This window comes from Barbus barbus (genome assembly GCF_936440315.1).
Source record: "Barbus barbus genome assembly, chromosome: 30".
Lineage (NCBI taxonomy): Eukaryota > Metazoa > Chordata > Actinopteri > Cypriniformes > Cyprinidae > Barbus > Barbus barbus.
The window spans coordinates 19,288,170-19,294,111 of record NC_136758.1 but is presented as its reverse complement, the minus strand read 5'-3'; positions in this window follow the sequence as shown (position 1 = coordinate 19,294,111).

Sequence of the window (5,942 nt, the reverse complement as noted above, 5' to 3'; positions counted from 1 at the left end):
ATCCTTCACACCATGCCGTTGTCCTTGACAGATAGAGAAATGAATGGACAGTCACTAGGAAAGTCTCAGTACTAACGATTCAAACACTAATAATATCTGCTATTGGCCTCTGACCTTTGAGTTTGATTGGCCCCAGCGTTACAGTGTTGGTGTGGTAGGTGCTGTCAAGGGATCTCTTGCGACGGAAGTGGCAACCTTGGCGGCAGCGAGAGTTGTAATCGTTTTCAGGGCAGATGATCACCTTACACTGCAGGTACACATAGGCATGAGTCCGGAGGAACTTGAAAGCCCGGAAACTGAACTGAGCGTAATAGTGCTGACCACTGGTGTAGGAATAATATGTGTTGTCTCTGGGACATCTACAAAATACAAAAGAAGAGGAAAACTATTGGATACAGTTTAATCTACAGTCAAACTATTAATGCTAATGAGTACAAGAACATATTTAGACTAGGAACAACAGAATTCTTGCTAAAGCTGTCTACGAGCCCAAATCGTAGACAGAATTTATAAGCTCTATTCCTCCCGAACAACAACAAAATAGCACTCGACGTTGCTGGTTAGGTAAGCGTTGGTCAACTAGAAACTTTTCCAGAGTTTAAACTGGCAGTCCAAATAAAACCCAAAACAATGTTTTTAATATCATCAATATAGCTCTACCTATAAGCTGGAATAGAAAATAACAGGTTTAAACCCAGTAATTAAGAAATTATGAAAACTGAACTACTTTCAAACTGTAAAAAATGCCAGAGTATTATGGGATCCCCGTACTAAACATGAAGGTCTGCTGGGTTGACACCTGACTATTCTTAGTATTATTTCAAAAAGTGATCAAATTAATCATCAGATAGACATCTCTCAATCTGCCCTGTCTCTAATGGAGGTTTCTGAATCTAAAGTTAATATATTTCTGAACTCTCTTAAAACCTCCAAGTCTAAAGATATATTTAGAGTAGATTCTATATTTCTTAAAAGGCATGCAGATTTATTTACTGGACCAATAACAAAGTTAATTAATGCCTCTATTACAGAAGGGAAGTTTCCGAAGGACTGAAAGCCAGCCATTGTTGTTCCGGTTTATAAATCAGGGAACCCGACTGTGGTGAGTAACTGTAGGCCTATTAGCATTTTACCCGTTATTTCCAAAATTGCAGAGAAATGCGTTGCTGAACAGTTCTTAATAGTAGCCCTTACACACTGCACCTAATGCAATTTGGATTTCGAGCCAACCATTCTAATGAGACAGCAAATTGCTTCCTTTTAGAAAATATCAGTTTGAAAATGGACAAAGTAGGTGTTGTTGGGGTCATATTCTTGGATTTAAAGAAGGCATTCGATACTGTCGATCATCAAATACTCATTTGTAAACTAGCCAATTTAAATTTTTCCCCTAATGTGCTAAATTGGATGAAGTCTTATCTTACAGGCAGAGTTGAGTGTGTTAGGGTGGGTAGTGCAACTTCACTCTTCCTGTCTAATGAAATGGGTGTGCCTCAGGGATCCTTCCTGGGGACTCTGCTTTTCAACTTATAATGATTTACCCTCTGTATGTACAGGGTGTGATGTTCAGATGTATGCAGACGATACTGTAATTTGTGTCCATGCAAAAACCAAAGAACAAGCAGTTTCTAAACTTGCAATAATGATAAATGTAAACAAATGGCTTAACGATTCACATATGGTTCTTAATGTAAAGAAGACTGTTTTTATGTTTTTCACAAAAATGCACTCTGTAATTGACTGTGATCCCAAAATGTATGTGTCTGGAGAAATCATCCAGGTAGTCTCTCGTGTTAATTATCTTGGTATTACCATTGATTCCACTCTATCCTTCAAAAAACAAGTGAAGAAAGTATTGCAAATAACAATATAATCTTGCTAATTTTAGGTATATAAAAACTGTTTAACAACTACAGCAGCAAAATTATATATAAATTCAATGATTATTCCTCACTTTACATACTGTATGATAACTTGGTCTCAAGCTAAAGGAACAACACTAAAGCCTATTCTCTCTCTGTACAAGCAGGCATATAAATCCTTAGATAGAAAACCCAATACTTGCCACCACTGCAATATTCTGGGCAAATATAATATTCTTAATTGGAAAAATGTAATAAAATACACTGATGCCTGTCTGATGTTCAAGATTTTAAATGGAAAAGCTCCTCCACCATTTAATATTTTTATTAAGCAGAAAAATTTAAACACCAGATCTACAAGATCTACTCAGAGAGGAGACTGTGAAATTCCTTTCAGGCCCACCTCCTTTAGCCAATCATGCTTTTCTGTAAGAACTTCTCAGATGTGGGATACACTTCCAACTGAATTAAGAAAGAGTACCATATATCATTCCTTCAGAGAAAGTCTTAAAGCCTGGCTTTTAAAAAAACAGACATGTGATAATTTTTAATTTATAAATCTTACTGCTGTTAACTTGTTCCATGACCTTTGCTCGCTGTCAGGTGGCTAAATGTATGTTTTGGATCACTAATTGTCTGGTATGTTTTTATCTGCCTAAAATCTAGGTGTGTGTTATCTTATTAACCCATAATGGACTCTTTTGTGCTTCATGTATGATTGCTGTTTTCCAGCACGCTTATTTACCCATTGAGGTTTGTGTGTTGTCGTTGTATGTACTTGTATGGATGATTGTGTGAAAATGTTGATTGTTGTTATTGTGTTAGTACTGTTGTCATGATGCTTTTTGTTTATTGTTCTTGATATTTTACAGGGTTTTGAAACATCTTGCCAAAGGACTACAGTTGAAAATTAGCCAACTGGCTAACACTGGTACATTTAAAGAAATGTTGATTAATGTGTTGTCCTTATAAAAAAAAAAAAAAAAAAAAAAAAAAGATTCTACTGTCACATATGATATGATGTTGGAGGGAGTCACATTTAAGAATGAAAACATCTCACCCGTTACGCAGCAGGTCATAGGAGCGATCTTTGAAGTCATTGGGATTTGGAGACGCTACACAGGTGTCCAGGAAGAGATCCAGACTGTAGTCATGCCTGTTTAGCTCCACCTGAACATACAGAAGCTGATTCAGGTTCACTTCATATGGAGAGTCATAAATTTTCTGGTAGAAACTGCTGGAGGTGTAGAAGGCAATGCTGGCATTGAAGCGGCCCGTTCCTGTGATGTTGGCATTGATGCTCTCCTTGGCTCTGTAGAATATCTGCACCATGGTGTCCGGCTCCATTCGGCAGCCCACGTGTAGCAAGAACTGTGACTGACGAGTGATTTCACCCGCCTGAGACTGAGAGGCCCGCACATTGTTGGTGTAGGACACATAACCATTCATCATCTAAAGGTAAAGTGAGGCAAAGAGTAAGTGATGTTTGTGATAAACATGCCTCTCAACAATGCATACAATTAGGGTGTCTAACTAATCTGATGCAGAAAATTCAAGCATTAAAAGCTGATAAGCAGCTACTAATTTTCACTAATTTACTAATGTGTAGATCATACCTCTTTGGAGGTCCCACATGTGTCGAGTGGGAAGCTGAACATAACTTCAGTACTGCTAATAGTGGGTCTGCAAAAATGGTCATCCACATAAAGGTCATTTGCACTCAACCCGAGTGAGTTCAGGTAAGACCTCTGAATGACAATGACCATGTTGTCTGATGAACAATCCACTCGACCTGCAATATAAGAGTCTGAAGTGAAGTGAAGTGACGTGACATACTGCCAAGTATGGTGACCCATACTCGGAATTCGTGCTCTGCATTTAACCCATCCAACGTGCACACACGCACACACCGTGAACAGACACCCGGAGCAGTGGGCAGCCATTTATGCTGCCCGGGGAGCAGTTGGGGGTTCAGTGCCTTGTTCAAGGGCACCTCAGTCGTGGTATTGATGGTGGAGAGAGTGCTCCCCCCACCTACAATCCCTGCCGGCCCGAGACTCGAACCCGCAACCTTTGGATTACGAGTCCAACTCTCTAACCATTAGGCCACGACTTCCCCTTTATTTATTTATTCTAATTATCATGTAATTGTGTGCATTTAAATTATTTATTTGAATTCAGAAAACAAGACAAAAAACAGGTCTTGCATGTTTTAAATTGCTTGTGTGTAATTGTTTTTAAAATACTTTTAATTTTGTAATGAGAAAACTCCAGTATGGTCAGAGGAGGGATGAAATAGATGTGACAGCTATTCAGCATAGAACTTATAAAGTTTTTCACAAGTTACTACCTTGATCTTCAGTCAGAGAGCTTGTGAAAAGGGCCTTGAAACCATGGCTGACACCAGAGTAGTCGCTCCTGAAGACAACAGTCAAGTATCGTGAAGAAGAGTGAAACACCTGGTGTGTGGTGTCATTGAAGCAGACCTTTCCCAGCTGTGAATGACCAGTGGAAGAGCCGTCATATACTGTGATGTAGTCACAGTTACAGCAGCGCTCCAATCTGAAAGAAACAGGCAGAATGGTACCTGATCCAGAAAAAATAAACAATTTAAACCACAGTAGAATTAAAGGAGCCATCTGGAATTGGTGCCACCTGCAGGTTCTTAGTTGCACTGCATAAATAAACTGTACAAAAAAATCAGACTACTCATAAAGTACAAATAACTTTTTAGTAATAATTTCGTTAATTTTAGTATATAGTTAAATTTCAGTGAATATGAATATGATGTTTTCATCAACTTAGCGAATAGCAAATATTATTCCACCAGCTTTGCACCAGTCACCACTGATCTGTCACTTACTGCACATCAGCAAATGTCAGGAAGATCCTCTGTCCTTGCTGAGCAGAGAGATACCACACACAGTAGGCATTGTCATGGTAATAGTTGGGGTAGTTTGGACTGGAAAACAGTCCAGAACCATACAGGTGTCCTCCACACTGAGGGTGAGGATCTAAAAAAGAGAATTGTGTTAAATCTTACAGTTACAAACAAGTGTCATCAGAAACAAATGATATATGAATTTAGCCTCGGGGATTACAAAAAAATAAAAAAAATAAATCGTGAACACTACCTGTTGTTGGATACGATGGGCAATACCCTGAATAAAGAGAATAAAACTGGATGAGTATGAACCAAAAGATCATGTTTGAATCTTATCATATTAATTTACAAATAAATGAAGCCCCTGGTCACAGTATGATTTCATTGTATGGAAAACGGCAATGTGAGATTTCTTCAAAATAATAATTTCCATATTTATGCCTGACATACACTCTTAAAAATAAAGGTGCTTCAAAAGGTTCGTCACAGCGATGCCATAGAACCACCATTTTTGGTTCCACAAAGAACCATTCACTCAAAGGATCTTTAAAGAACCATCTATTTCTTACCTTTTTATAATCTGAAGAACCTTCTTTCGCCACAAAAAAGCTTTTGTGAAACAGGAAGGTGCTTCAGATGTTAAAGGTTCTTTATGGAACCATTTAGACAAAAAGGTTCTCCTAGCATCGTGAAGCACATTTATTTTTAAGAGTGTATTGTACTTACTCTTGTACAGTTTATGTTAGACGAGTAAAGGGCTGTTTCACCTGTTTTTGAGGAACTTACAGTGAAAGTCATAGCAACAGTTGCCATAGTACTGACAGTCGTAGTTGCACGAGCAGCTGCTGAAATTGTATCCACAATTAAACATGCAGGAGGGACCTGTTATAGTAGAAAGAGGAACAGATTTTACTCATGATGTCATCAAGATGTGTGATATATTGTCTTACATATTGATCAGGGACCAAAAGCCAAACTGGGCTTGTTACTGTCTTTACAGAAATTGTTGTACATTTAACTGATCCATTTTAATGATCATCAGTGTCATTCAAATGGCAGCGGCACCTGTTGTTTCTGTCGAGGTTATTGGAGTTTCTGTTGTTGATGGGCAGTAGTCTGTGTAACAAGAAGAGATAAAACTAAAATGTAATGTAACTTTTCTGCTTTGATTCAGAAAAAAGCATTTCATCATGGGA